Raw genomic sequence first — 19,018 nt, forward strand, 5'->3', positions numbered from 1 at the left:
TAAATGCCCTTCCATGGTCAGTGCACCCTTTGTATTTATTTTGAACATAAAATCACTGACTGGGGAGTGTGCATCTATTTTGTACATGATTTTGCCGCTCAGATTTAGGGCTCTTAAGGGTTGAGAGCACCTACACTTTGTAGGGGTCACTGGCTGGCGAATCAGAAAAGCAGGTTGCCAGGGCCCCACAACAGGGATGCCAAGCTGACCACGCAGGACAGGCCCGGAAGCTTCTATTTCTCATCATCCGCCAGGTGACTGTGCTGGTAGGGGTGCAAGACCCACATTTGGAGAAAAAGTCCCACCACCAGGTGGTCACGCAGGCTGCAGCCTCATCTCCCAGCTCCCCCAGATGGGCTCAGGCTGGGCCCGGCCCTGTGCCCCTGCCAAGGAGCTGCCCTTCTCTCCCTCTGGCTGTCGCTTCATTCTGTAGCCTCGAATGTCACCGCTCCTCGAAACGCGGGCCCAGCGTCTTCCAGGGCGCTCCTCCGGTCTCACTCTTTGAGTCCCGCCCACACTCTGGGACTCTCCAGTCAGCTCCGGTCTGGCTCACGCAGACACCAGTTGGTAAACAGGAGGTGCTCAACGAGTGTTGGCTGGTCATAGAGCGTGCCTCATGGATGTTCCACTTCTAGCTTTTATCTTCATCAGCTTGGGTTGTTACAACACAGTACTGCAGACTGGGTGGCTTAAACAGCTGACATTTATTTCTCACTGTGGCGGAGGCTGGAAGTCCAAGGTCAGGGTGCCAGCTGTTTCGTTCCTGGTGAGGGCCTCCTCCTGGCTCACAGATGTCCTCACCGTGTCCTCACGTGGTGGAGAGAGGGAGAAAGAGCCCTCTCTCTTTTCCTTGTCTTACAGGGCCACAGACCTATTGATCAGGACCCCACCCTCATGACCTTATCCAACCCCAGTTACCTCCCAAGACCCCATCTCCGAATCCAGTCACGCTGGGTTTAGGGCTTCAACACATGAGTTTGGGGAAGATGCAGTTCAGTCCACAGCAGCTTTGCTACTTGCTAGAATTTGTAACCCCCCCAAAATGAATAATCTTGGAGATTTTGCAGTCGTTTGCAGGCGTGCTTAGAATGGTAAAATGGTAAAACATGTGTCACTGGGCCAGGCGTGGTGGCTCACGCCTGTCATCCCAGCACTTTGGGAGGCTGAGGCTGGTGGATCACTTGAGGTCAGGAGTTTGAGATTAGCCTGGCCAACATGATGAAACCCGTCTCTACCAAAAAAATACAAAAATTAGCCAGGCATGGTGGTGCATGCCTGTTGTCCCAGCTACTAGGGAGGCTGAGGCAGGAGAATCGCTCGAACCTGGGAGGTGGAAGTTATAGTGAGTCGAGATCGCACCACTACACTCCAGCCTGGGTGACAGAGTGAGACTCTGTCTCAAAAAAAAAAAAAAAAGTGTCACCAGATGTGCGTATCCCCAGATGATAGCAAGCAAGGAGATACTGAGACTTCCTCTCATCCTGTGGACAGTGTCCTTTTTGCAGTCTCTCGAGTGCCATGTTTTTCAAATTTCTGTGCTTTTGCTGGTGATTTCACTATGTAAGATGACCCACGAGAACAGGGCTGAAGTGCTGTCTAGGGTTCCTAAGTGCAAGAAGGTTGTGCTGTGCCTCATGGAGATAACACGTGTGTTCAAGAAGCCACTCAGGCATGCTGCTGGCTGTGAGTTCAATGTTAATGACTCCACAATCCACATTGAATAATGTGTTATTAAATAGAAACAAACATTAAACAAGGTCATGTATGAATTGATTGACAAAACTGTTGTGACCAGATGTATTTCTCTGGGAGCAAAGGCTCAGTACTTGCAAATTCAGTATTCACAGTAGCTTTAGAACGTTACCACCATCAACGTTTCACTTTAGAACTGACTGTATATTGTTAATGAACAGGCTGCGTGTGCAGAAACCGAAGCCCTAAGAAAGGCAAAATATGCATGGGTTACTTGTCTTTTGTTGTCAGCCCAATGCCCAGCACTGAGATATCTGTAAGCACATGAATGCTTGATGGAAGTTTGCTTTTGTAAATGATCAGCCTTGACATTGTGGAAATACAGTGCTAGTGGTTACGAGATTGTAGCCACTCTGGGGCCAGGACGAGGGGAGCCATGGAAAAGGACTTATTACAGCTGACATCTTCCTGTGTTCTACCAAACAGTCATGTTCAGGTGCCTTTAAATCATTCAGTTTAGAGCAATGATTCTGAGAACCTTCAAGGCACATGTGGCAACCCCGAGACCCCAGAGGATCTCCTGTGAGAAGCCCCAGATTTCAGGCGGAGCCCCATGGGGCGGGTGGTTGGGGATGAGTTCGAGGCGGCAGGGTTGAGCCGGGCCAGCCTCTCCTGGTGTGTGCGATCACCTGGGAAGGACGCGTGGCTCCTGTATCAACCCAGCTCCTCCCCGGAAGACAGCCAGTATAATCTCTGTGCTTGAGAACCTGTCTGAGAGAGAGAGAGAGAGAGAGATGACAGATTGCTTGACTCTGACAGAGAACTGAGAAAACATTGATGCTGTTTGAATTCAACAAGTCTTTTGAAAATGCGATGGCCAACGGGGGGAGTTTTACCTTTTCTCTGGCATGTTTTAAAATACGAGCATTGCTTACCAAACAAAACATTGAAGATCACAAATTCTTCGCTTATAAATCCTGACTGTGCTGGATGAGTAAGGCAGGAGAGGAGAGGGTCCCCAGGCTGATGACAGGTTTTAAGGCACCTTTCAGTGCTGGTTGGCCAAAGTCATTGGATCTCACCTGAGGCTTCTACGTGAACAGGCCGTTGGCTGGGGGCCTTGAGAACACCAAGTTATTACACTGCAGGCTGTATTTGCATAACCTCAAGTGCAGGTTTCTTTGGCAACCCCACTAGCTTAGCCATTATTGCTCAAATTTTAATGAAAGGAAAAGTGCCGTGCATGTGGAGAAAGTCATTTAAACAAGAGCTACCTGTATCATTTAAACATGCAGCCCTAAACCACTCTTGTGAGCACTCCAGTCCTCGCAAACTTCTCACTTCTTTGGGGAATGAGAACAAACAGGCCGAGGGGCACATGCCCGCCAGGGCCCTCCCCAGCACCGCGCAGGTGCGGGGCAGGCACATCCGCCTCCGGGCCCCTGGGCTATTGTTTGCTGGTACAGACTTTTTTTCCACTTTAAAATTGTGAAGATGAAAACCTATTCTGGCGTGGGGTAAAGATTCTCCACAGAGCCGGAGTCAAGTTCAACGACGACCACCCTGACAGCTCTTGGCGCGCAGCGTGGGGTGTGCAGCGGCGGCTCCTGGGTGAACTTTGTCCCTGGGCGTGTGGTTTTGGAGCGTGCCGGGGTGACATTCAGCCTCTACATTCATTTTTATGATAATTCCGAGTAAATTGTGGTGCAATAAACTCTTCAAGCCTGTCTTTCTTGTGAAAGCCATGAATCAATCAGCTGTGGGCTTTTTTGGGGGCCTTTCAATGTATAGTGATCATTTAGATTTGACGTGCATTGTGAGACCTTAGCGTGCCTCCTCTCCCTGGTCTGTCATTAATTCCAGCCTCCGCTATTCTGGAGTACAGTGAAGGATGACTGAGAAATCATTGCCCCTCTTCAGCTCTGTTATTGCACAAAATAGCAGCGCAATAATTTTTTGTCAATGTTTTACTCTAAAAGCTTTCTACGTCAGTTTTGAAAAGGAAGCAATAAAGCCCATTCAATGGTATGAATAAAAATCCTTTGAGGGTTAGGAGCAGAGCTTCTTTTCTTCAGCTGGTAATCAAATTGGAGCTAAAATGAAATTGAGTTTTCTTATGAAAATAGCCTTTGTTGCTGGGAAGGCTGGTAATTCATAAACAATAACCTGCTCTTTTGTGTGGATAATAATATATTCATGTTCTTTCAATAGGGTAAAAGCCAGACCTAGTGCATTATGGTACAGTAAAAAAAGCAGAAGGAGCTGGCTGGAATGATCTTGAAGAAGAAATGAAGCACTCGGTGGCTCTGCCCTTCTGCATCCCTCGGAAACGGCAGCCGGCTTTATTTGCGCGCCGGTTTCGTTGTTGATTTGTTGCCGCTATACAATATTCGGTTAATTGTGGACGGGCTCAAGCTGTGCTCATCACTGCGAAGGCTGCCGCGGCTGCACGGTGCTCACAGGAGCAGGCTCGTCTCTCCGGGACCCGCCAGCTCCACAGCCTGGCACCAGCCGGCGACGGGACGCGGCGCTCGGGAGGTGAGCAGGCCGGGCCCCCGGGGGAGCGGGGCGGCGTCGCGGGCTCAGCTGGGACCAGGTACAGTGTTGGGGGGACAACTTGCTGTGGATTTTCTGCTAAGTCTGTGGGGGTGGGGGGCAGGGTGGAGAGGGAGAGAGCAGGACACGGCGCGTGGAGGGAAGCGGCGTCTGGACTGCGGCGGCTTCGACCTGGCTCACAGGTGCATCTGACGGCCGCTGTGCCTCTCGGCCGCGCGGGACCTTTCGAGGGAGCCTTGTGGTCATGTCTGCTGGTCGCAGGAGCTGTCCTGGCCCTCATGGCCATGTCTGGGGTCCTTGGAGACCTAGTGGTACCTGCCGGTGCCGGGCATAGTGTGGCCTGGAGGTGGAACGATGGCTTCTTCTGGTGAAATCTGTGTTTGCTGAACTTAGCTTGGAAGTTGGCTGTGCAGTGGCAGCAGGCTGCTGGCATCCAGGTGGGGGCTGGAACTGCTGTCTGCAGACAGCTCACTGGACGCTGCTCCTTGGGCAACGGAGACTTTTGTTCTCTATCTCAAGTTGGTGAAAAGTTGTGTTCTGGTGATTGCAAAAACGTGTGCCATCCCCATCTTTATGTCGGCATGTGGAAATAGCCTCCGTCTTCCCAGATCCACAGCCCTGGGCCGGGGTCCTGGCCAGTCAGATAAAAGGGGACTTTTCCATGAGGTCATTTGTTGTTACCACGCAACACAGTGCTGTAGGAATGATTCAGCTTAGCATGTCTACTGAGATTGTAAACATGAGATGAGGCTCCTCATGGAATACTCTACTTGCTCTTTTGGGAATGATTTTTGGTTGCTGTTTTAAGTTCCATTTGCTTGGCTCTAGACACAGTTCAGTGGACAAAAATAGAAAGAAAGAAAATAAAACACACCTTTGAAAGCAGAGAAGTGTCCAGAATGAGGTGGGCAATGACAGCAGCAGGAAGGGAAGCGTCAGTCTGGCTGGACTGCGATTGTCAGGGGGGACAGCGGTGCTTTCCGCGTCCCTGGTGGCTTCTCTCCGGGTTACCTTTCCTGTGAGGCTCCTAACGGATAATGGGTATCTTCCTGGCTTAGCCTAAGGGCTCTACAAACTCTGCACTTGGTCCAGAACTCAAGAATGGAGAAATTGAAATGAGTACCACGATGTGCAATTTTAAACGACTAAACTTTGACAGTGTCCGGAGAAGCTGAATCAGTGCATGGTGAGCCTGCCCTCATGGAAATGAGAGCAAAATGGAAACGGACAGAAGCGCAGGAGTGCTTGCGTGCACACAGCTATGTCAGGGATGTGTGCCAGGGTTAATGCCGGCTATCAGGTATTTGTGTGTTGTTTTGGTGTTTTAAGAATGAAATTACATGCTTAACAAAAGGAACTTTTTAAAGGCGCAGTAGAAGCTGACAGTTGTGGTAACATATGTCATTATCCAATTAGTTGATGCAAGTGCATGTTTTTATGCCTTCCTGAAATGCCTCCATGCGTTTCAGCTCTAGCAAATATTACTTCATTGAAGTCTTTCAAAATGAGGATTCTAATTGTATATATTTTACTCTGCCTCAGTAAGTGTTCTGTGCTTTTCAATATCATGAGCACCTTAATACATTCTGATTTTTAAATCTATTTCACATTTATTTGAGGGGAAAAAACCCAGGATTCTTTTGGCTCCCATTGTACACTTTGTCAAAAACCCCCTGCAAGTGACAGGTTCCTTCTGACTTTCTCCTGCTGACAGAGCTGCAGCTCATGGGGGCTTTATTCTTATGCTGAAGTTGAATCGCTGAATCAATGTGAAAGAAAAGATTGCTAATTGTCAAAGAATTACCCTTCAACTCAAGGTAAAGGAAACTGTGGAGGAACGCTCCTGGAGCATTTTTACTGTGGAAGAAATGATAAATAGATTTCGTCTGGATGCAAATCGTGGATCATATGTCACAGCACAGTTCAGCCTGAAAATGATAATTTCCTTCATTTTAACTCTTTGGTAGTGTTGATGCAAACTTCTTCCCTTAACAGTACATGTTTTAATGGGTGATAACGTGGCTTTTTTTTTGCCTGAGGGTGTGCAGGCTGCTGATTCTGAGCTGTGCAAACCTTGCTGCAGAAGTGTGCAGAGAGGAGAGGGGAGGGAAGGAGGGGTTCTGTCGGGTGGGTCTGGGCATCTGGCCCCGAAAGGGGAAGCCCACTCAGTGGGCAGGTGTCGGAAAGGATGGCTTTGGCCTGTTGGACTCTGGTCTTGAGTCTGATTTTCTCTCCGGTTATTTGAAGAGATAAAAGCCACTTATGCTGACTGTCCCCTGTTTTCCACGGCCAAGCACATGTTTTCCCTGCACTGCTCGGGGTAGCCCTACTCTCGGCAGAGGAACAGTTCCATGGGGAGGGCTGGTTACAGATGGTGGCTCACACACACCACTGGGCACTGCACAGCCCCAGAGCTGAGCCAGGTGGCATCTGGGTGTGTGGTGGGCATATGGCCAGAGCAGGCCTTCAGAGGGGAGCCAGGACCCAGTGCCGACACATCGGGGGCAGGGGACCTCAGCAGACAGAGGGCCGGGATGTCGTTTTGCGTGCAGCTCTTCACCCAGGCCCTCTTCCCAGCTCCACTGGATGCCAAGGTCCCCTCCCATCCCCTGCTCGTGCCCCGAGCCCACTCTGCCCTTACTCCGGCTAAAGCCTAGGGCTGACCCTGAGGAGAGACTTCTTCCCCCTGACTCAGGGCCCTAGCAGCCCATGTGCCAGCCACAAGTCCCTCTTGTTGGGGAAAGAGCTGCTCCTTTCTTTTTGAAAGGCTTGATCTCCCAGGGCACCAATGTGGGGCATATGTGTGGGAACAAGGGGGCCCAGGGACAGGATAGGGGTAGATGAGGCAGGGACTTGGGGGTGGGGGGGATCACTGGTGATCTGGAACTTTTCCAGGTGAGTGCCCCCCAGCCCACTCATCTGCCCTTGCCTGGTGTCTGGCCGAGGCTTGCTGTACCCGGACGGCAGGTCCTCCGCATCCAGTCTGAAGACCCACAAGGGTCAAACATCTACCACCCACCTCCAGGCTCCCATCTTGTGCCCTGGGGCCACCTGCTGTCATGACCATGGTGGGTGGTGGCAGTTTCTTTGGTTCTATAAGGAGACCTCATGAGGAGGTGACCCATGGGAGTGTGACCACCTGCCCCCTCTGACCGTGGCTGGCTGCTCACGTCTCCTCAGACACACTGGGACAGCGCCAGTGCTGTTCTGGTCTGGAAAAAGACTCAGCTGGGTCAGTGGCTGTTCCTGATGGGTATGAGGGCCACGGACTCACCTGGCTCTGATGATTTCTTTCTTAAACTGTAGGACTAGCTATCAAGGTGGAGGAGGGAGACAGAGAGAAATGGGGAATAAGATCCACAGTGCAGCACCGATTTGTTCCCTGTGACTTTTCTCCTCTGGCTAACATTTCCTAATACGGGGAAGCTGATCTTTTAAATTAAAGGCAAATACAATGAACTTACGTTAAGGTGAATGTAAATAAAGTCAAAGTCTTTTCATTATTGTTACTGATCCTCTATTTTCCCATTAACTTCATTTAAGCCTTTTAATCCTTAATCATCAAATAATTTGTATTTACCTTGGCTGGACTAGATTATCTACAAGACAAGAAAGTCTACACATATGGAATAGAGGTGTTTGAATACATATATTTTATTTGTAAGGGAATAAGAATGTAGATTAAAAGTGATGAGTTTTGGTCATTAGAAAAATATTAGATAGGGAAATCTGGGACCAAATCAGCAGGTGCATTTTCATGTTGCAGCTAATGTCAACAATTTCAAAGGACATTATGGTGATAATTATCTGTCAAAAATTGTACCACAGCACGTCCATTTCTTTTTTCTGTTTTAATCCTGATCTACTCGACCTTCTCCTTTCTGAAACTTTGGGGGCGTGGGTTAAGTGCTTTTTTACTGCTCTATGCAAATTGCACCTCCAAAGTTCAAAGATCTGGTACAAAGCCTGTCACTACTTGGAAGATTTCCTTTTTTTCCTTGTGCTATTGAGAATTAGGAGCTTATTTACAGATGAGTGCTTCTTGTATACTGCCGACACAGAAGGTTTGCCAATCTCATTCTCCCTGTGCTCTCCTGAGCACATGATTCAGAAACCTACGGCTGAAGCTTCCTCCGGCGATTTCTGAAAAATACAGGTTACTGACAGAAAAACCTGAAAATATCCAATTATATATTTTACATCAGTTTTAGTTTTGCCTTATGTATATCATTAAGGATGCCATATACCAAGGATGTGTTATCTCAAAAACGAAAAAAAAAAAACCAAAAAAAAAAAAAACGGCTCCAGTCCTTTCTGCAAAGTATTAAATACATTCTTAAAATATCATTTCTTTTCTTTTTGAAAAGTTAAAGTGTTTTAGGCAACAATTGTTATATCAAAGTTCCTGGCCCTTTGGAGAAAGTGTTCAGTAGAGAATTTGTTAATCATTCTAGAAATATCTGGTATGTATTTTCAACATGAAGAACACATTTATTTCCTATACCATGACTGTGCAGAATTGATGTTTAAGGACTTACGATTGTACTTATTTCTGGAGACAATGGTTAATTAATGAGAGTTAATTTTTATTGTATCAATATCACCTTATACTGCAGCTATCTTTAATTTTAAAGAAAGTATATAATAGCGATACATTTTATAACACAAATCACCTATCTAACTGGTTTTACTGAAATGGCTGTAATTGAGTTCTGCTATAGACATTTTTGCCATCATTTTTAGGTTTGCGGCAAAGATTGTGAAATCATACACTTAAAGGGAAAGGAATTAACCAAGAAAATCCGCACAGCGCCACACTCAGCAACACCGAGCATTCAGCAAAAGTCTAGTGCAGTGTGCGGTGTCTGGCAGGGTGACTGTGTCTTACCCTGGTCATTTTAATTCTTTAGAAGTGGCTTCTTACCTTTGCATATAAACATAGGAGTTTCCCTTCTTTTGGATTTTGTTAATTATATGAAACCACCCGTTGTTTCCAATCCTGACTCTAGGCCTTATTTCCTTCAGCCAAAATCAAAGCGCTGACCCCCGGGCCTATCTAAATCCTCACATTCTGTCTTTTGTGGTACCGTCATCCACGAAAGCAGGCTTCCAGCCAGCAAGCCACTGAACTCCACAAAAGCAGGCTTCCAGCAAGCAAACCCCTAAACTCCAAAACAGGAAGAGTTGGCTTCTCCTCCCTGATGTTTGTGTCGTCCAGAGCACGAGTGCAAGAGTAGCTCTTATGTTTCATGTCTAAGCATTTCAGTTATAAATCAGGTTGCACAAGCAGGGTCTCTCCTACCTGCACAAATGTGCCTTCACGTTCATGAACCTAAAAGTCTAATTTAAATGCAGAATCCTCACCTTCCAGGGCATCTGCACAGGAGCTGGGTGGATTCAGGCCAACCAGCTTCAGTGCCATGGTGAGCTGCCCCCTTCCTGCCCCGTGCATCTCAGCTCCATCCACACGCCCCCCAGAGAGCCTCTTACGTCTTCTTTGGGAAGACATGTCTGGGAGAAGTTCCCTGCAGGCTCAGGAAGGGGCCTTGTGGGTGTCTGGGGAATTCCGAGGTCCTGGCACCCATGGTATGTCATGGGGAGGCCCAATCTGAGCGGGTGTTTCTCCTGGGTCAGGGTCCCTGAGGGATGCCGTGTCCCGGGGAGGGTGAGAGAGGGAAGCTCTGAGGTGTGGCGTTCAGTACAGGTGTCTCTTTGCCCTGGTCTAAGGTCAGAGTCATCTGGCTTCCCGGATTGGGCACTTCTCCAGAAAATGGCTGAGGTTATAGAATGTGTGGACTGCATCTCTGTTGGGCAATGTGGTCTTAATATGATGGTTTATTTTCTCATCTCATGGCAAGGACTTCTCTTATGAAAGGTTATTAGTATTATAAATGGCATGTGTTTAAGTTCACAAATAATTGGACATTGTGGAGCCTGAACTGGATGCTGAAATGTAAGCATAATGCTGCCCAGAGAGAGCGGACACCTGGTCAGTTGGTGGTGGGAGAAAATGACTGGAGAAAAATGGGGAGCGTGAGACTCCGGAGTCCAGCTGTCTGGACAGGCACCTGGCTAGACCACCTTGAGCAAGTTCCCGCGTCTCTCCAAGCCTTCACCTTCTCAGGTGAAGCTGGGGAGATGGTCAGGTCTAGCTCATGGGGCTGGTACAGCTCAGGCTTGGAATGACAGCTCGGGATAAGCTCTCAGTAAGTGTTAGCTCTTGTCACGCTGTATCTCATGAATTCTAGCATGTGCTTTTCTCCATGTCAATATCTTTAAATCAGGATGTTTCTTTCCATTTTCATAGCTTGGATTTGGTGGAAGATGGTAATCAATCTGCGTGACTCTTCAACAATAAAAGGATTCTTTAATTTGAGAATTTCTGAGAGGGAAAGAATATCTGAATTGATTATTGTGGGAAAATCTATCCCCCAGGATCCATTTCCCTGAGAGATGTAGGTAGAAGGGAACCGTGGAGGTAACATTTAGATTTATAATGGTCAACGCTTTAAAACAGGTGTGAAACAAACAGAATCTCGAGGCGATCAGCCGCACAATCATCGCACTGAACACCTGATGCTCAGAAAGACACAAAGTGCTGGATTTTGAAAGGGACAAAATATTCTCTTTTATCCTGGGCACAAACACACTTTACAAAAAGAAGGCAGTTTAGTTGAGATCTTCATTTTCCCCTTGAAAAGAGATCAACTATATTCAGGCTCTAGCAATAAATGCAAAACCAAAAGTTTTCTCAGAATCACTATGCTTCCCATTGGTTTGTGAAAGCCCTCTCATCCCAGCTTCCACACACGCTCCAGGGTTCCGGGGAAGCCCGTGCCTGGGCCTCGTCTTGTTTTCAGGTGAGTGCCCTTCAGTGCTGCTGACTTCACTCACCCCAGTGCCAAACCCTCCCAGGACGGGGGTCCCAGGATCTGCGTTCTTTCCATCTCCCACCAGAAATGCAGCACTCAAGCTTCACCAAGCTTGTCTGGTCTGGGCAGATGCCGCTGCCTGCTTGTGAGCCTGGGAACTTCCCTCAAAGGAGCTCTGGGGCTCTGTTCCTGAGGAGCCCCGAAGATGCTCTAAACAACGGCTTCTGCAGAATAAAGCAAATGAGTGCTTTATGACCAGTACCCAAGACAAGAACATGGTGTCCCTTGTTGATTCAGGGCAAGACTGTACGTGGTGGCTCCGGGAGCTGGCCGGATCCTGGGGGCTCATCTTCATGGGGGAGACTCAGGCGTCTTGAACCCTGAAGAGGGCAATGGGAGGGGATGGAGAAGGCTGAGTCTCCTGTTTGAACATGTCCTGCCATCCAGATTGTCTATGTGGGACTCTTCTGTAAATTTTTATAATTAAATATTTAAAAAACTTTAAAAGTTCCCCGAACAGGAAGGAACCCATTCAGAAGAGTCCTTACATTGACCCCGAGCTGTGGAGAAGACATGCTCCTGGGTGGTGGACTTGAAACCTTGTTAAGCCCCTGCATGCAGGAGAATTTGCAGACACTCCCAATCCATGCATGTTCATTCTTTTACACAGTTTGGGAATCACTGTTCTAGACTCTATGTGCATTTATTAGACCGGGTCCCGACAGGAAAACCATGGCATATTCAGAAGGGAGGAGTGAGAGGCTAAGGGAACAGAAGCATCTGTAGAGAGGTGGGCAGGGCAGGGGAGCCAACCACGATGGGGAGGCCTGGGTGTCCGAGGTGGCCCTCCTGAAACCGTGGGCTTAGTAGGGCATGTAGACACTGCTAGCCCACAGCCTGGCTTGATAAACATGTGACCGAGCTCTCTTTTCTGAAATACTCTAATTTTGTACAAGCTTCTGCCATTGGCCCAAATCAACCTGGGGTGGGGCTGGTGACAGATGACAGCATCCCAGCCTGGGGAAGGACAAGCCCCGACGGCCCAGCAGGGGTTTAGTAACAGCCATCCCTTCAAAACAGGTGATTGCAAAGACGAATTCCAACAGAACAGACTTCGGGCGTCCTAGAACTTGTCTCTAATGTCAGTCCAACAAGAGAGAGAAGGGCCCCGCTCACTCGTTTCTGCTGCTGTGGTGGGAGCAGAAGAGATGCCAAGAGAGGCCCAGGGAAGGTGTCTGCAAACTTGAATTGGGCCACAGAGATCCTGCAGCCTGAGGACCGGGCCCTGGTCACCGGCAGCCCCTGGAGCTGCGGTGGTCCTAAAAGACCCCTAGGATCTTCTCAAACACAACGTTGACGGTCTTCTCTCTGTGTAGGGTATTCGCTGATGTGGCCAAATGTGTTCAAATAGAATTAGCCATGTGGTATGAAAAAATGATAGAATTACCACCTGAGGGACAAGAGGAAGGGCAGTGCAGTCTCACTGAGGTAGGCTTTTTATTTTTTTAAAGTGAGATGGGACCTTATGGTTTTTACATGTTTTGAAATTACCGTTAAAACTTGCTACCCATATAAAATTCACCAGGTCATCACTTAATTTCCGAACTTTATTTTTCTTTATAAAAGTAATAAAAGTTCATTCTAGTCAATTTAAGACTAGACAAGCAGAAAAATAATACACACCACCCAGACAACTGTTGGTGATCTCTGGAATGATTTGGAGCTTTACCTGTATGAGCAGGATGCCTCCTGAGCCGGAGGAAAAGTGTCCCTGAACCTTTGTGCTAAGAGGGGCAGCCCCACCCTGAGCACCTCATTCCTCCAGAGCAGCACACAGGCGCCAGCGTCCCCAGCCTTTAGGGCTCTGAAGGAGCGAGCACGTCGCTGGGTCTTTGTAGGAAGAACCACCTTTGTGTATGGGGAAGTTGTGGACATAAAAGGAGGGGAGGGGCACAGGAAAGGAGCTGGAGCAGGACCAGCCTGGGCAGCCTGTGGGCCCGGCTGTGTCTGGAACCTGTCTGTGCCTCTGGGCAACCTCCGCCATGGGACCCTGTACTGCGGGACCCTGTGCCGCCCTGAGTCGAGAGGCTGGACACAGGCTTTGCCTACTCACAGTCAGCTCCATTTAAATTTCGAGTCCTCAGGGGAATGTGAGCAGAGCTGCTCGCCCCTCTGTCCTCCGTGTACCGTGCATTCGTGTATTCGTGTCACAGAGTGTGGAGCCAGCATGGCTGGGGTGAGTGAGCGATGCCACGTCCCATGCTTTACTTGTACTGTGGTCAAAGGGGCTGTGAACTTCTCAGGTGCTCAGTCCCCATGCCCTGAAGTCCCCTAGAAAGAAGGCAGGCTGCCTTCTTCCCGGGCCTGGGCCTCCCTCCCCTGAGCATGGCTGCTCCCCTTGTGTGGCCACCGTGCTGAAGGCTAGAGAACACCACCGCCACCACCAACTGTGGCCCGAATGCTTCCTTGAACCCATGGTCCACTCATGAGATTCACCGGGATGTGTATAAAATGTCCAATTTATAGTCACAACTCAGCTTTGAAAGCTGGAACTCTGCAATGTCTGAAGGGACTGAGGGAGCCCTGCCTAGCTCTCTCTTCTCAGGAGATCAGCTGTGTAGGGAGGGCTCAGGCCGAGAGGGGCGCTGGGTGGGGGGCAGCAGTGGCCACATGGGGTGCTGGGGTGGCTGGTGGCTCCCTCCCCTGGGAGTGCTGATGAAAACACCCCCTCGATTCTCTGCACTTGTACTGGGTGTTCCCTTGGCCCTGGTGTGTGCCTTTTTTTTTTTTTTTGATAGTGGGAACTTTCCATCAAAGACTTTGAAAGGACAGCTGGCCCCTGGCCTGGGGGCTGAAGCTACATCGGTAGAAGGAAGGGAAGAATCCGATCGGGTGGTTGGGACCCAGTTCTGGCCATTTCCTCTTTTATTTTGGGACATTCTGCTTGGCCTTGGCCTTCTTTAATGGGTGTGCAGCTCAGGGATGAACTACAACAGGAACCTGTCCGGGAAAGGGCTGTGAGAAGCTGGGGCGAAGGGGGCAGGGGATGTGACGGGGGACCGGGGACCTGTCGTCCTCGTGCTCAGGCCAGGGCTGCTCCAGCAGGAAGGGGGTTGAGGTGCAGGCTTGGGAAAGCGGTGCGTGGCTTCTCAGGCCCTTCCGGGGTGCCATGCGTGGGAGGGGCTTACCCTGGAGTAAGTGCATGGAGGGGTCAGGGCTGCCTGGCAGGAGCAGGGGTGAGGTGGGTGTGGTTCCACGGGTGGGACCTGCCTTGGAGGGCTGTGCATTTGGGTTCCTCTCTCTTGTATGCATCAAAGGCCTGTTTTCAAGAGATGGATTAAGTTTTGTCATATATCTTCTAGGCAAACATACTTTCCTGATATTTCAAATATCGGCAGCTTCCAGGACTGGGGGCGTAGGAGTGAGCTGGTGATAGAGCCAGCTATGTGGGAATCAGCACAGAGCACAGGCCGGGTGTGATGTGTGCCCTGCAGGCAGTGAAGGTCTTCCAAGAGCTTGCTTTAGCTAAGCCAACCCAAGTAAGATACGCTGCATCTCTCCCGTGCACCAGGAACGTGCCCTGCATGATGGCCTGGCACTTGGGGCCAGCATGGGCCTCTGCTCCTCAGACCTAGATTCAGTGTCCTGGCCCATCCCCACTTGAGACTCTGCTCGTGGGCTCTTGGCCCTGTGGATGTCTGTCCTGTGACCCTGGGGGTCTCTCTTGCTTTGTCCCAGACCTGGAGCACATGGACCCGGCAGGGGAACCCTCCAATGCTCAGTAGCACCAAAGTGCCTTGTATCCACAGGCCCCACTCTCCCGAACAGCCTCAGATAGCAGCTGGTGTCCTCTGTTGTACATTCCTACTTCGTGTAACCTTCACGCAGGCCCTAGGAAGCCAACTTGATTTCTTTATCATACAGACAAAGAAACCAAGGCCGGGAGGTGTGCGTTCACTCACCCAGAGTGACATCCCTGCAAAAGGGAAAGGGCAGGATGAAGTCATCATGGACCCTCTGAGCCTGACTCGGTGGTTGCGTGAATCTTTGCAACAATGACCCTTCATTGAATGAAATGATCAGAAGTTGCCACTAGTGACAAGTTCTGAAAATGCCACCGTGAGCAACAGGCTTGAGAGGGTGGCAGGAATTCCCTTCAAATGCAGAAGCTGGCACTCGGGCAGCAGTGAGGCATTTGGGAGGGACGACGTTGCCATCTGCCCGTGTTAGGTTGGCACAGTGCCCGCCTCAGGAGGCGCTTGATAAATGCTTCCCTGTTTGCATTCTTGCTTGGGGCTGTCTAAGGGGAAATGCGGTAAAGATTCGGGACACACGAGACCAGAGATTTCCAATAGAGGAGGTGGATGTCAGAGAGAGAGAGAGGGGCTATAGCCATAACTGGGTGTTCACTCTAGAAATAACCATTTCGTACCATGGCTGAGCTGCCAGACCTTTGAGCCTGATGTACCCAAGGCTCTGTCATCACGAGGCTTTTCGAGAGATGCATATCCCTCTTCAGTAATGTGATGCATACTTTTTTGGGTTCATGTCAGCAAGAGAAATGTACAATTGAGGCATTGAGAAGAAATGTACAATTGAGGCATTGAGGAAAATTCTGGATTTTCCATGGATGGAGTGACCATGAAATTCTTGAGCGACAGAAACAAAGTAATCTGAGCAAAATGTCCCCAAACAGAATTTTTTCCTACAACATTAAAATGTGGTTAAATAAATGCAGTATTAAAAATCATGTTGCAGACTGGCCACAGGGATGGAAATGACCCAAAGGCCTCCAGGCTGGCTGTGAAGAGAGCCAATGTCCCTGTCGCCAGACCCCGGAGGGCGGGGGGGAGGGCAGGTGTCTTTGCCTCACTTTTCACTTTTCATCTTACTCCTTTCACAAGGAATGCATACATACACCAGGACCTTGTGGTTGTGAGAATGAAGGGATCCTAAAACCTGGTAGAGATTTTAGCTTCTGCACTGTCTCAGGGTGAGCGGGTCTCCGCGTCTCATCCCATTGCTGCGATGACCGCAGGATCACACCACCACAGGGCTTCCCCTCCCACGCCTGTCCCTCCCAATGGCTGACGGGTGTCAGGCGTTTCCAGACATTCCGTACAACATGGTTGAGTTCAGGAGGGCCCTCCCGCTCTGTCTGATGTTTTCCAATGATGATTTTGGCAGTCAGATCTGAGGTCCCTGTGTCCTCCTAGAGCCTTTTCATGCAGAACTCTTCACCGTGAATTGTAATTTCCTGCTCACTCGCTGATTTCCCCATGACTCAGAGAGTTATGACATGGAGCGAGGGGACGGACAAGGTCTCTCTCAGGTGAGACTCTCGCTGCTGGGCACAGGGGCTCGGAAGTCTTGTTGAATGCACGGATGAATCATCGTGGCCCTGGTGCATTTTGAAAGGAAGAATCTGGGTAGAGTGAAGATAACATCTGAGTTATTTCCTCAGCTCTGCCACTTTGTATCTGGGGAAAGATATGGATTTTGGTTTTTTCATTTAAAAAATTTGAATAACAACATCTGCTTTGCATATTTCATAGTTTGCTTGGAGGATCCAAGAAAAGTGCTTTGAAACGCAAGAGCCCTCTCTGGAGCAGGTGTGGTTGGTGGAAATAGCATGAGTGCGGATTCCAGGAGCCCAGGGCTTAGAGTTGGCTCCTTCCAGGCGCTGCGTTTTAGGAGGGGTGGATGGTAAATGGTCGATCCTTACCACTGGTGGAATCTGCACTTGCAAATTTGCCTGCTCACTAAAATTTATTTATAATTCCAAAGTCAGTACTTGCAGAGCTTTTGACGACGTGCACAGAGGGGAGAAAAAAATCGAGTCGCCAGACGTGTGTGTGTTTTTCCTACACATGTTCCCAGCTGAGATTGAACAAGGCCACACTGCCTTCTTGCTTCAGGGCTTAGGCTGTGAACAAGTATCCTTTCATGGTCGCACGTCTTGTGTTTAAAACAGGCCACGCACAGTGCTGACGTGCTATCTGATGTCCTAAGCACAAGGGGAGGGGAGGCCCTCTCGCGAGAACACACGCGTGAGCTGAGCTTCACTCAGGTGTGAGTGACGATGCTGCCGGCCCAGAGTCAGTGCCTCTTAAATCAGGTGCCTTTCAACAGGACAACACACAAAACGAGGCTACGCCTTGGTCCATTGACAAAAATGTGACCGGAGGCTCGCGGGAACCTAGCCCCGTGTCTCCTGAGTAGCGGTGGTTCAGGATTCACTAATTCATCATTTGTGTTAACTTCCTCAAATATACCTGCTGTGAGTAATGAGAAGCCACTGTAGGTGGGAATGTCTGGCCAAAGACAGCCCCTCAAAAGATTCCCTGATGCCCTATTATTTTTCTGACCCTCCAGAAAAAAATGTACACATAAAAATCTAATTAAGGCCAGGCGCTGTGGCTCACGCCTATAATCCCAGCACTTTGGGAGGTCGAGGCAGGCGGATCACGAAGTCATGAGATTGAGATCATCCTGGCTAACACAGTGAAACCCCATCTCTACTAAAAATACAAAAATTAGCAGGGCCTCGTGGTGGGTGCCTGTAGTCCTAGCTACTCGGGAGGCTGAGGCAGAAGAATGGCATGAACCCGGGAGGCGGAGCTTGCAGTGAGCCGAGATCGCGCCACTGCACTCCAGCCTGGGCGACAGAGCGAGACTATGTCTCAAAAAAACAAACAAACAAAAGTAATTAAATCCTGAGGGGAGAAGAGTTGGAAGATGAAGAAGCATTTACACAGCTGCTGTCCCTCCTGACACCACAAGAGTCACCTTCTCTTTCCAGCGGTTGCCCTGTCCCTCCAGCTGAGCATCGTGTCACGTCTTGTTTCTGTAATTTTATGGAAGTGCCGTCTGACGGAGGTTTCTGTGGTGGTGGAAATGTTCTTCTGTGGGCTGTCCACTACTACAGCCGCTGGCCATGTGTGGCCACTGAGCACTTACCATGTGGCTTATGTGTCTGATGAACTATATTTTAAATTTTACTTAATTTTGATGTATTTAAATCTAATTTGCCATGGTTGGCTGGTGGCTGCTGTTTTGGACAGTGTGGATTTCTACAACTGGTCCCTGGTGAATGGTCTGTGATTGGGGTGAGCTGTGGACTCAGCTGGCTTGTCCCAGCTCTCCCAGGAAAGTGTGGCTCATATGAGGAGGTGCCGGGGGCTCAGGCTGGACATGGGAGCTGCCGGTCTGGCACAGAGGGGAGCGAGGCAGGGCTGTTTGCCGGGGGTGCTTCCCATCCTTTGTGTCCTTGCTTCTCCTGATCCCTGCAGCTCCTTCATCTGATTCCAAGGACCCTGAGGCATGGTGTCCGCAGTGCCCAGGTGGGCAGGCATTTTCTGCCAGGCCCCTCCTGCAAGTTCTGCAGCCCTGGTTGGGTCCTGCTCTCTGGGAACCGGCCCCTCCCTGGCACTTTCTGCCCCAAGACGACCACTGACCCACCCAGAAGTGCCTCCTTCTCTAAAGTGACCCTCTCCCGTCTCTCACTCTCGGCCTCTCCTGCAGGGCTTCTGGCCTCCGCTTGCTGGTAGAGCATTTGAAAAAGGACTCTTTTATCCCAAATGAAAGCTCGCTTGAGAGGTTTTCAGACTTTTGACCAAGGAAAGTAGAGTGTTGTGGGTGCTCGGGGGTGGACAGGCCTCTGGCGGCTGTGGGATGCTCTTCCTGCGTGGCTGTGGAAGGAGACTGAAGTCAGAGATAGGTGGTCAGGCTTTCCCAGTTAAAAAAAAATAATAGCTGAACTTGATGGCGTGTTTAACATGCACCTGGCATTTTGCCACACACTGTCTCATTTAACCAGCGCAGCTGACTGGGAAGGAACCACTGCGGCCACCTCCACCTTGTGAAAGAGTGGCTGAGGCAGATCCCGCAACCTGCCC

The 19,018-nt window shown here is 49.6% G+C and overlaps 1 protein-coding gene across 4 annotated transcripts in view; it reads left to right on the top strand.

The window, feature by feature from the left end:
* The first annotated feature begins 3,906 nt into the window (after positions 1–3,906).
* SOX1 (SRY-box transcription factor 1) overlaps positions 3,907–19,018 on the top strand; it is a 726,279-nt gene continuing 711,167 nt past the window's right edge. For 2 of the 4 annotated variants that reach the window (XR_004666025.3, XR_004666030.3), the window contains exon 1: positions 3,907–4,230. The gene's annotated coding sequence lies outside the window, so the exon portion shown is untranslated. Of the gene's footprint in view, positions 4,289–4,669; positions 5,549–19,018 lie in introns of those variants that run through there. The other 2 variants (XR_008620717.2, XR_008620718.2) reach the window with 2 other exon arrangements.

Source organism: Pan paniscus, chromosome 14 (genome assembly GCF_029289425.2).
Source record: "Pan paniscus chromosome 14, NHGRI_mPanPan1-v2.0_pri, whole genome shotgun sequence".
Taxonomy (NCBI): Eukaryota; Metazoa; Chordata; class Mammalia; order Primates; family Hominidae; genus Pan; species Pan paniscus.